We start from the raw sequence: 13341 nt of genomic DNA on the forward strand, positions 1-13341 counted from the left end.
CTAATGAAAGAAATTGAGGAGGATCTCAGAAAATGGAAAGATCCCCCATGCTCATGGATCGGAAAAATCAATATCTTGAAAATGGCCATCCTACCAAAAGCAATCTACAGATTCAATGCAATCCCCATCAAAATTCCAACCCAGTTCTTCATGGAATTGGAAAGATCAATGTGCAATTTCATATGGAATAACAAAAGACCTAGAATAGCGAAATCCATCCTCAATAACAAAAAAAAAAAAAACATCTGCGGGAATCACTATCCCTGACCTCAAGCTATATTACAAGGCAATTGTGCTGAAAACTGCATGGTACTGGTACAGAAATAGGCATGTGGATCAATGGAATAGAATACAAGATCCAGAAATAAGCCCTCATGTATATGGTCACCTGATTTTTGACAAAGAAGCAGTAAACATTCAATGGAAAAAGGACAGCCTATTCAACAAATGGTGCTGGTCCAATCACTCAGCATGCCAAAGCATGAAAATAGACCCTTTCTTATCTCTTTGTACAAAGCTGAAGTGTGAGTGGATCAAAGATCTCCACATTAAACCAGATACACTGAAACTGTTAGATGAGAAAGTATGGAAAACCTTAGAACACATAGGCACAGGAGAAAATTTCCTAAACAAAACACCAATGGCTCAAGCTCTAAGGTCAAAGATTAACAAATGAGACTCAATGAGATTGCCAAGTTTCTTTAAAGCTAAGGACATTGTCAATAAAACAAAATGGCAACCAACAGAATTGGAAAAGATCTTTACCAACACCACATCATATAGAGGCCTAATATCCAAGCTGTACAAGGAATTCAAAAACTAGACACCAGAGAATCAAATAACCCTATTAAAAAATGGGGTACAGAGCTAAACAAAATATTCTCAGTTGAGGAACAGCGAATGGCCGAGAAACATCTGAGGAAGTGCCTGACATCCTTAGCCATCAGGAAATGCAAATCAAAACAACCCTGAGATTCCACCTCACACCAGTCAGATTGGCCAAATCCAAAAATCAGATGACAGCAGATGCTGGAGAGGCTGCGGAGAAAGAGGAACCCTTCTCCACTGTTGGTGGTGTTGCAAACTAATACAACCACTCTTGAAATCAGTCTGGCGATACCACAGAAAATTGGATATAGTACTACCTGAAGACCCAGCTATTCCACTTCTGGGCAAATATCTCAGAGACACTTTAATACACAACAAAGATATATGCACCACAATGTTCATAGCAGCTCTATTTATAATAGCCAGAAGCTTGAAATAACCCAGATGTCATTCAGAAGATGAATGGATACACAAATTGTGGTACATTTACACAATGGAATACTACTGAGCCACCAGAAACAATGACTTAACCAAATTCTTAAGAAAATGGCTGTATGTAGAGAATATCATCCTGAGTGAGATAAACCCAGTCACGAAAGAACAGACATAATATGCAGTCACTGATATTCGGATGCTAACCCCAGAGGCTTGCACTCCCCCAGAAACAACTCACAGACTGTATGAAGTCTAAGAAATAAAACAATATATATATATATATATATATATATATATATATATATATATATATATATATATATATATATATATATAATATATATATATATATATATATATATATATATATATAATATATATATATATTTACAAAACAAGAAGACTTTGACTATTTCCATGTTGTGTTTTGTTTTGCATGTACTTTATGCTCATGGTAACTATTAGGTTTTCAATGCATACTGTCAAGCCCTTGACAAAATCAAGTACTGACTAAAAAATATATTCACATAGTTTTATGTAAAAATTATTTTAATATTTGAAAAAACAGTACTGACAAAAATGTGTAATTTTAAGCAAAAAATGTTTAAAATCTGTACATTTATCTTTGTTTTGTAAAATAAAGTTGTTTAAAAAAAAGATTAATTCTTATTTTCTCAGCATTATTTAGTTAACTGTTGATTTTTTTCCTTGGTGCCACACTTGGAAATTTCTTCTCAACATATATAGTAGTGTTGTGCCTGTTCATGTCTTTAAAAAAAAGCCATAGTATTGATGGATCATAGATGAAACTTGTCATTTATAGAAGACTGAATTTCAGAAAATATTTTCTAGTTTGATGGTTCTTACAACCTTTCTGTTTTTTTTTTTTTTTTCCTGCAATTTTCCCTGAGACTTAGTTGGAGGTGTTGTGATGTAGCTGTTTCTTTGGGGCTGGATACCCCATATTATATTCTCTTTTGTGTTCTAACAAGTTGTATTTTTTCTGTTATTATCTTTGCCTTCTGTAAAGAAAAGCGTCAATGATGCTTGGTCAGAAATCCACTTATTTGTTATTATAAGGATACATTCTAAATGTAGTTAGGAAATTGAATGCTTTAGTAACATCATGTTAGTAGGTTCTACTCCAAGATTTACAACATTGTTAGGCCTAGTATACAACATAGATTTTTTAAACCAGGTATGATTTGCCACTGAGCTTGTTTTAATGTATTTGAAAATCAATAGATTATTGCCACAATATAAGTGCCACTATCACACCTTTAAAAATATCTTGGCATAGTGTTGACTGTTGTAGTTCAGAGGTAACACAGCTGGGTAACAATAATGATTGGGTTCCTTCATTGACTGATTTTATAGTTCCTTCTGGTACTATGACAGCTAGATCTCTAATTCAAATAAACTGAAAATGAAACACTCTCTTAAATATATCCTGAGGGAATTTAATAGTTCAATAACACTTATTCAGTTTCATAGAAGTGAACATGTCATTTAAAGTTTTACTGATTAAACCCATTCAGCCTTTATTTAAATTATTAAAATAGAAATATCTGAATGTCTGTCCAACTCATTTCTATAAAACTTCAAGTTGAGATGAACAGTGCAATTGATATTATAAAGATTTAGTTGTCCACATTTTATGCATTTCTTTAAAAATTACATTCTCTAGGATATGAAATAACTGATGTCAGAATGTTTAAAATTTATAGAGACCATAGTGCAAATATATGCATGACAATTCATTTACTTCAGCATTATCTCACACTTGTGGAGTTCATTAGCCTAGTCTCATAAAAAGCCATTTTGGTTTGAACGGATTTTTCTAAAGTAAATTTCACTATCAATGTTCCTTTTAATCCTAATGTGTTGTGATGGTACAATGATGACTCAGAACTCATGGGCGTGACCAACCAATGACCAGTCTAACTTTAGGCTCACAAAATGAGAAGCAACCCATTGAGGACATTATCTGGAAAGCAGTTGTGTGAAGTTGGATGGCCCAGACACATAGAATAGAATCAAACATGTGTCGCCAAAAATTAACCACAATAAAATTATCCCTAATAATATTTGACTGTACTCATAAATCTAGTGCAGAGCCCAATTGTTATGAAAGGATTCTTTTGAGAGTTAATGGAACAGATGCATAGACCCACAGCCAAACATTAGGCAGAGTAAGAGGGGGGAGAAGAATTGTAAAAGTACAGGGATCAATGGCACTATAGGACACAGGTCATGGTATTAACTAAGCAACACTCTGAAAGACTCTCAAGAACTGGAATGACAATCATAGAACCTGCATAGATCTACAATTAATTCTCTGAATATACATTGTGGTTGTTTAAACTTACTGTTTTTGTGACACACCTAACAGTGGGAATGGGTTTCCTTATGAGTCTTTTTCCTGTTTATAATATTCTTTTATTTTTCCCTTACTGGCTTTCCTTTTCCCAACTTGGTATAAGGTTTTGTACCTAGTATTATTGTATTTTGTTATTCTGTGTTCATTTGATATCCCTGAAAGGCCTCTTATTTTCTGAAAGGAAATGAAGAATTAGTGGATCTGAGGGAAATGAGGGTAGAAATGGGGATTGGGATGAGTAGAGGGTAAAACGTCCATGGCCAGGATGAATTATATGAGAGAATAAATAAGAAAAAAATAATAATAGAAAGTTCTCTATAAAATGTTCAGATTTGAATATAATCTTTTAAAGGCAGCATTATAAGTGTTTTCAGATTCACTTTTTTACAAGCCTGTGAAATAGAAACCATTATAACATCCATTTTGTAGATGAAGTAAGTAGACCACAGAGCATATTTAAGTCATGTTTAAATATAGACACCAGAAATCTCTTTGATGTGCAGTAATTTTTTGTGTTCCTTAAAGATACATAAAATTTTCTAAGGGATTGTAGGTAGGATTTTGTATTTAAATTTCAATAATTTCATTATAGACAAGTACAAAGTATCTCAAATGTGATCTAGCCTCCCAGCTGAAAGCTAATCTGAGCTAAGGCAAATAAAAGTTCCTGATAAATGCTACAGTTACAGGTGTTTTTTATTGACATGCTCTAATTCTGTCCTAGATAATTAATAGAGATTGTAAAAATTAAGTTAACATATTGGGTTGCCTCATGAAAATAACAAATAGATAATGAATCTCCCTTAATTTATAACAGTTAAAGAATTCAGACAAATAGCAATATTTTTGAGTCTCTGATTATATAAAAGCCACCAATTACAATTTTGTCTTATGCATCTTGAAAAGCACAGATGGTTAGGCAAAAATGAAAGCTCATGCAACAGTGAAATATGAAAAGGCACTAGAAATATATTTCTAAGTGAGTTAAGAATGAGAAATACTTGGACTTATAACGTTTGAGTAAAATAGTATACTTTAAGATGATTATAGGTACTGGGCCTTTAATTTAAAAAGTTATGTGAGGTGAAGCTCTGGTTATGATGTATTGTATGATAGAAGAATGTGTATATTTTATTTTCAAGAGGGCAAAAAATATGTTTCAGCAGAATCCTCATTACTGCAGTGGAGTGTTCTATTAGGTAATAAAATATATAAGTCATAGAATCGTTGAAATAAGTAAAAGTGGTAGCATATATTCTCAAAGACCTACCATGATGACTTGTAGATAACACATATTTTTAGCCCACAAAATAAGAAGTTTACATCAAAATCAAAGGAAAAAATAATAAAATATAACTGTCAAGTAACCATGTTTTGTTTTTAATTTTATTTTGTTTGAAACAGTACACGTTTGCTTTTAAACAAAGAAGTTATGGAATATTTATGAAAAGAATGGCATAGTAAATTGTATTCATGTATGCTTATATGTGCCTATATTGTCAGGACTTTAGAAGTAGACATGAAACATTTTATATCTTCAGAAATGAATTCCAAAATACATTTACTATGACTACTGTATTTGAGTAAATTTTCGTAATAAGAAAGCTTTGGCTTAACTTGATTCCAGAAACTAAGATAAAGTTATTTATAGTAAATTAAAATAGCCACCAGATTCTGTAGAAAAATGATTCTTCCTGTCTGATCTCTGTTTTAAACTAAACCCTCTTCAAACAACTCTCGATCCCTTGATTTTACCATTAATATTTTTCTTTTCCAAAATATTTATAATAAACACTCAAAGTGTTCTAATGTGGACACTTTCAATTTATCAGTTTGTATAGTTTGTTTTGACTCTGATAATATTTTAACTTTGAAAATGTTAGGAAATCAAGACTTATAGGTCATAGTTTAAGAAACATTGCATAAATTGTGGCTTTGTATACAATATTCTATTCGATGTGACTGTAACTAAGCAAAGAAAGGATCTGAATGACAAGAACTTCAAATCTCTAAAGAAGGAAATCGAGGACAAATCTCAGAAAATGGAAAGCTCTCTCATGCTCATGGATTGGAAGGATCAACATTATAAAAACGGTCATTTTACCAAAAGCAATCTACATATTCAGTGCAATCCCCATCAAAATTCCAACCTTATTCTTCATAGTGTTGGAAAGAGCAATGTGCAATTTCCTCTGGAATTACAAAAGACCTAGAATAGCGAAATTCATTCTCAACAACAAGAAAACATCTGCGGGAATCACTATCCTTGACCTCAAGCTATATTACAAGGCAATTGTTTTAAAAATTGCATGGTACTGATACGGAGATAGGCATGTGGATCAATGGGATATAATAGAAGATTCAGAAATGAGCCCTCACATGTATGGTCACCTGTTTTTTGATATGGAGCTATAAATATTTAATGGAAAAAAGACAGCCTATTCAACAAATGGTGTTGGTCCAACTGGCACTCAGCATGCAGAAGAATGAAAATAGAACCTTTCTTATATCCTTGTACAAACCTCAAGTGCAAGTGGATCAAATGTCTCCACATTAAAAGAGGTGCACTGAAATTATTAGAAGAGAAAGTAGGGAAAACATTAGAACACATAAGCACAGGAGAAAATTTCCTGAACAAAACCAATGGCTCGCGCTCTAAGGTCAAATATCAATAAATTGGACTTAATGAGAATGCAAAGTTTCTGTAAGACTAAGGACACTGCCAAGAAAACAAAATAACAGCCAACAGATTGTAAAAAGTTCTTTACCAACCCCACATCTAATAGAGGCCTAATATCCAAGGTATACACAGAACTCAAGAAGTTAGACACCAGAGAATCAAACAACCCTATTAAAAATGGGGTACAGAGCTAAACAAAAAGTTCTCAATTGGGGAATATCAAATGGCTGAGAAGCAGCTAAGGAAATGCTAGACATCACTAGCCATCAGGGAAATGCAAATCAAAACAACCCTGAGATTCCACCTTACACCAGTCAGATTGGCCAAGATTAAAAATTCAGATGACAGCAGATGCTGGCAAGGATGTGGAGAAAGAGGAACACTTCTCCAATCTAAACTGCTACAACCACTATGGAAATCAGTCTGGCGATTCCTCAGAAAATTGGACATAGTACTACCTGAAGTCCCTGTTATTCTACTTCTGGGCATATACCCCAAAGAAGCTCCAACATACAACAAAGACGCATGAACCACAATGTTCATAGCAGCTCTATTTATAATAGCCAGAAGCTGGAAAGAATCCACATGTCCTTCAGTAGATGAATGGTTACAAAAATCCAGATGTCTTTCAGTAGATTTATGAATATAAAAATTGTTGTATATTTACACAACTGAGTACTACTCAGCTATCAGAAACAATGACTTTATGAAATTCTTAAGAAAATGGATGCATTTAGAGAATATAATCCTGTGTGAGATAACCCAGTCACAAAAGAACAGACATAGTTTGCAGTCACTTGTAATTGGATACTAACCACAGAAAGCTCTGAACACCCCAGAAACAACTCACGAACTATATGAAGTTAAAGGGGAAAAAAAGAGAAAATAAAAAACCATTATGCTTAATCTTTACACACCATGGAAACTTCAATTATTTCCAGATTACATCTTGTTTTACACGTACTTTATGCTCATTGTAACTAGTAAGATTTTAAGGCATACTATCAAACCTTAAGAAAATCAAGTACTGACAAAAATGTATTCACATACTTTTATGCATAAATGCTTATAATCTGTACATTTTTCTTTGCTTTTTAAAATAAAGTTGTAAAAAACTATCTTGTAGTACAAAATATTTCTTTGAAGTGTTAAATACAAAAAAGACAAAATTTAAAAAGGAAATTAAAGATGAATTGCTAGCAAATAGATGTTACTTGAAGCTATCATCCTGAGTGAGATAATCAAGTGACAAAAGAACACTGATGGTATGTACTCACTTATAATACCCAAAAAGCTTGGAATACCCATGAAACAATTCACAGAAATTATGAAACTCAAACAGAAGAAAGGCAGAAGGTGGATGGCTCAGTTCTTAGAAGAAAGAACAAGACAATCATGGGAGGAAATAATGGGACTAATAGAGGAGCAGCGTTTGGAGAAAAGATCATTTAGAGACTGCCTCACCTGGAGATCCAACCCATATGCAGCCACTAAACTGATGTGCATTAGTGCTTCCTCGCAGGAATCTGATATGAATGCCTCCTCAGAGGGTCTGACAGAGCCATATTGATACAGAGGAGGATGCTTGCAGCTAACCTGGACATGAGGACCCTAATGTAGGAGCTAGAGAAAGGCCCTAATGTCCTGAATGGTTTTGCAATACCATGATGTAGGGAGCCGTTTGTGCCACACCCAAACATGGTGCCGGCTTCCCGCCGAGAACTCAGCAAACAGAGCTGTTGCCCAGCCAAGAGTCTTAATGCGCATGCGCCACATACGTCATAGCCCGCTCTCCGGGCATACTATTGAGTTACTGTAGGGCGCACCAATCAGGTAGTGACAGGAGTCTCCTAAGCATATATAGCAGTGCATTTTCTCCCCCATGTGAGGAGAAGAGGAAGACAGTGGAGAGATTGCAGGAGACCCCACGTGGAGGGATGGCAGAGAGATACCACGTGGAGAGAGACCCGATAAGAGAAATTGCGGGAGGTCCCACATGGAGAGAGAGTGGACAGAGAGATCGCACGTGGGAGACTGCATGTGAGAGGTCGCCTAGACAATAGAACCCGGTAGGGAGTCCCCGGCTCAGAGAGAAGTTTCCTGCTCAAGAAGTCCCCTGCTCAGAGTGCTGTACAATAAAGGTTGTCCGCAGAAGAATCTCTTTGTTTGTTGCACGCCTATTCCTATCGGTGGGAACCGTGGGCACGTGACACCATGTGAAGAACCAAATAATCAACTAACCAAACCCACCATAGCTCCCATGTACTAAAATATTAACCAATGAGTTCTTATGGAGAGACTCATGGCCTCAGGTGCATATGAAACATAGGATAGTATTTTCTGTCATCAATGGGAGGAGAATCCTTTGGTCCAGTGAAGACTGATTTTCTCAGTGTATGGGAATGTCAAGTTGTTGAGGAGTGAGGGTGACTGGGTGAGGGATCACTTTCATGGAGGCAATGGGAGGGGGTGAGGAGAATGGATTGAAAGAGGACAACATCTGAAATTTAAATACTGAGAATATCCAATAAAAATATAATCTGATTTGAATGATCTTTGAAGTATTTTTATTAAAATGGAAAATAATTCTGCTTGAAAAAATGTCATCTCTTGAAGCAGGAGCATCTTTTATTTGGGACACTAAAATACACTTGAATTAACAATTTTAAAAAAAGAGAGTCATGGCAAGTGAACAAATAATATTATTCTTGATAATAGTAAAATAGATTTTTGATCATTTTTAGATACTGCAAATATTGAGACTGAAATATTTTCTCAGTAGATTATTTCCATTAATGATTGACTGATAATGATGATTTAAGCTGCTGAGCCTGCTGAAATAAGATTATTAATCTGAAGAAGTACTATTCTAATATACACAACTAAAATATCATTTTTTTCAAGGCAAATCACACACATAGAACTGGTGAGTCAAAAATCATTTGCCTTGTTTGAGCTAATTTCCTTAGACGATATATGAAGCTTTTTCATGAAAATGTAATTTCCATTATATGTCTTAATGTATTTTATTCTTTAAACGTCCAAATTTAAAGAAATACTGGCTAGTTTTCATCACTGTATAAAACACCTGACATAAACAAATAAGAGATGAAAAGATTTGCTTTTGATTTTCAAATCAGATCTTTCTTTCCATAGTGTTCTGACTTTTGACACCAATGCAGAAACATGTAATGGAATAGAACTGCTCAACATATCACAACTGAGAAAATGAAAGACAAATAACATCGGGGAAAAAGATTCAGCCTTTATAGTCATAAAAAAGTAGAGCACTCTAAAGAAATGGGCATTTACTATATATATGTATAAATATACATATTATAACTATATATACATTTTATAAGGTACACATTATAATAGGTTCATATTATAAACATGCATATATTACATATGTGGATTATATACATATATTATACATCAAAATATATGTAAAAGAAATAATTGTCATGAATATTTATACATTACATTATATGTTTTTTGATATCTAAAATACAATGATTCCAAAAATCATTCTTGGTAATTTTTTTTAACGACTTTATTTTACAAAACAAAGATAAATGTACAGATTTTAAACATTTTTTGCTTAAAATTATACTTTTTTGTCAGTACTGTTTTTTCTGACATTAAAATAATTTTTCACATAAAACCATGAGAATATATTTTTTAAGTAAGTACTTGATTTTTTTCAAGGGCCCGACAGTACGCATTGAAAACCCAATAATTACAATAAGCGTAAAGTACATGCAAAACAAAAAGAAACATGGAAACAGTCAAAGTCTTCTTGTTTGTAAATATATGTATTTTTTTTGTTTTCTTTATTTCCTGGACTTCATACAGTCTGTGAGTTGTTTCTCGGGGAGTGCAAGCCTCTGGGGTTAGCATCCCTCTATCAGTGACTGCATATTATGTCTGTTTTTTTGTGACTGGGTTATCTCACTCAGGATAATATTCTCTAGATGCAGTCATTTTCTTAAGAATTTGGTTAAGTCATTGTTTCTGGTGGCTGAGTAGTATTCCATTATGTATATGTACCACAATTTCTGTAATCCATTCATCTTCTGAAGGACATCTGGGTTCCTTCCAGCTTCTGGCTATTATAAAAAGAGCCGCAATGAACATTGTGGTGCATATATTTTTGTTGTGTATTAAAGTGTATCTGGGGTATATGCCAAGATGTGGAATAGCTGGGTCTTCAGGTAGTACTATATCCAATTTTCTGAGGTATCACCAGACAGATTTCCAGAGTGGTTGTATTAGCTTGCAACCCAACCAACAGTGGAGAAGTGTTCCTCTTTCTCCGCAGCCTCGCCAGCATCTGCTGTCATCAGAATTTTGGATCTTGGCCAATCTGACTGGTGTGAGGTGGAATCTCAGGGTTCTTTTGATTTGCATTTCCCTGATAGCTAAGGATGTCCAACACTTCCTCAGATGTTTCTCGGCCATTCGGTGTTCCTCAACTGAAAACGTTTTGTTTAGCTCTGTACCCCATTTTTAAATAGGGTTATTTGATTCTCTGGTGTCTAGCTTTTTGAGTTCCTTGTACACCTTGGATATTAGGCCTCTATTAGATGTGGTGTTTGTAAAGATCTTTTCCCATTCTGTTGGTTGCCGTATAGTTTTCTTAACGATGTCTTTAGCCTTACAGAAACTTTGCAATCTCATTAAGTCCCATTTGTTAAACTTTGACCTTAGAGCTTGAGCCATTGGTGTTTTGTTCAGGAAATTATCTCCTGTACCTATGTGTTCTAAGGTTTTCCCTACTTTCACATCTAATAGTTTCAGTGTATCTGGTTTAATGTGGAGATCTTCGATCCACTTACACTTGAGCTTTGTACAAGGAGATAAGAAAGGGTCTATTTTCATTCTTTTGCATGCTTAGTGCCAGTTGGACCAGCACCATTTGTTGAATAGGCTGTCCTTTTTCCATTGAATGTTTACTGCTCCTTTGTCAAAAATCAGGTGACCATATACATGAGGGCTCATTTCTGGATCTTCTATTCTATTCCATTGATCCACATGCCTGTTTCTGTACCAGCACCATGCAGTTTTCAGCACAATTGCCTTGTAATATAACTTGAGATCAGGGATAGTGATTCCCACAGATTTTTTTTGTTGTGGAGGATGGATTTCACTATTCTAGGTCTTTTGTTATTCCATATGAAATTGCACATTGATCTTTCCAATTCCATGAAGTACTGGGTTGGAATTTTGATGGCGATTGCATTGAATCTGTAGATTGCTTTTGGTAGGATGGCCATTTTTAAGATGTTGATTTTTCTGATCCATGAGCATGGGAAATCTTTCCATTTTCTGAGATCCTCCTCAATTTTTATCTTTAGAGGTTTGAAGTTCTTGTTGTACAGATCCTTCACTTGCTTAGTTAGAGTCACACCAAGGTATTTCTTAGTTTTGGTGACGATTGTGAAGGGTACCTTTCCCCTAATTTCTTTCTCCACATTTTTGTCCTTTGAGTATAGGAAGGCTACTGATTTGTTTGAATTAATTTTGTATCCAGGCACTTTGGTGAACTTGTTTATCAGCTGTAGGAGTTCTCTGGTCGAATTTTTGGGGTCACTCAAGTACACTATCATGTCATCGGCAAAGAGTGATGTTTTTATTTCTTCCTTTCCGATTTGTATCCCCTTGATCTCCTTTTGCTGTCTAATTGCTCCAGCCAGGACATCCAGTACTATGTTGAATAGGGAGGGGGAGAGTGGGCAGCCTTGTCAAGTCCCTGATTTTAGTTGGGTTGCTTCAAGTTTCTTGCCATTAAGTTTGATGTTGGCTGTTGGTTTGATGTATATTGCTTTTGTTATGTTTAAGTATGGGCCTTGGATTCCTGTTCTTTCCACGACTTTTAACATGAAGGGGTGTTGGATTTTGTCGAATGCTTTCTCAGCATCTAGTGATATGACCATGTGATTTTGGTCTTTGAGTTTGTTTATATGGTGGAATACATTGATGGATTTCCTTATGTTAAACCATCCCTGCATCCCAGGGATGAAGCCTACCTGGTCATGATGAATGATCTTTTTGATTTGTTTTTGGATTCGGTTTGCAAGGATTTTGTTGAGTATTTTTGCATCAATGCTCATAATTTAGATTGGTCTGAAGTTCTCTTTCCTTGTAAGGTCTTTGTGTGGTTTAGGTACGAGGGTTATTGTAGCCTCAAAAAATGAGTTGGGTAATATTCCATCTGATTCTATCTTTTGGAATAGTTTGGCGAGTATTGGTGATATATCCTCAATACATTCTGATAAAATTCTGCACTTAACACGTCTGGACCTGGGCTTTGTTTGGTTGAGAGGTTTTTGATGACTTCTTCTATTTATTTAGGTGTTATAGGGTTATTTAGATGGTTTATTTGGTCCTGGTTTAACTTTGGGACCTTGTATCTGTCTAGGAATTCATCCATTTCCTCCAGATTTTACAATTTTGTGAAGTATAAGTTTTTGTAGTAGGATCAGATGATTTCTTGAATTTCCTCAGTTTCAGTTGTTATGTCCCCACTTTCCTTTCTGATTTTGTTAATTTGGATACTCTCTCTTTGCCCTCTAGTTAGTCTGGCTAGGGGTTTATCAATCTTGTTGATTTTCTCAAAGAACCAACTCTTGGTTTTGTTGATTTTTTCAATGGTTCTTTTTGTTTCTATTTGGTATACTTCTGCCCTAATTTTGATTATTTCTTGCTATCTATTCTTTTTGGGTATATCTGCTTCCTTTTGTTCTAGGACTTTTAGCTGTGCTGTCAGGTTGCTGATGTGAGCTCTCTCCAGTTTCTTTATGGAAGCACTTAGGGCTATGAGTTTTCCTCTCAATACGGCTTTCATTGCATCCCATAGGTTTGTGTATGTTGTGTTTTCGTTTTCGTTGAATTCTAGAAAATCTTTAATTTCTTTCTTTATTTCTTTTTTGACCCTGCTATCCTTTAACAGAGCATTGTTTAGTTTCCATGTGTATGTGGGCTTTTTGTTGTCTTTGTTGTTGTTAAAGACCAGCCG

This window comes from Micromys minutus, assembly GCF_963924665.1.
Source record: "Micromys minutus genome assembly, chromosome: X".
NCBI classification, from domain to species: Eukaryota; Metazoa; Chordata; class Mammalia; order Rodentia; family Muridae; genus Micromys; species Micromys minutus.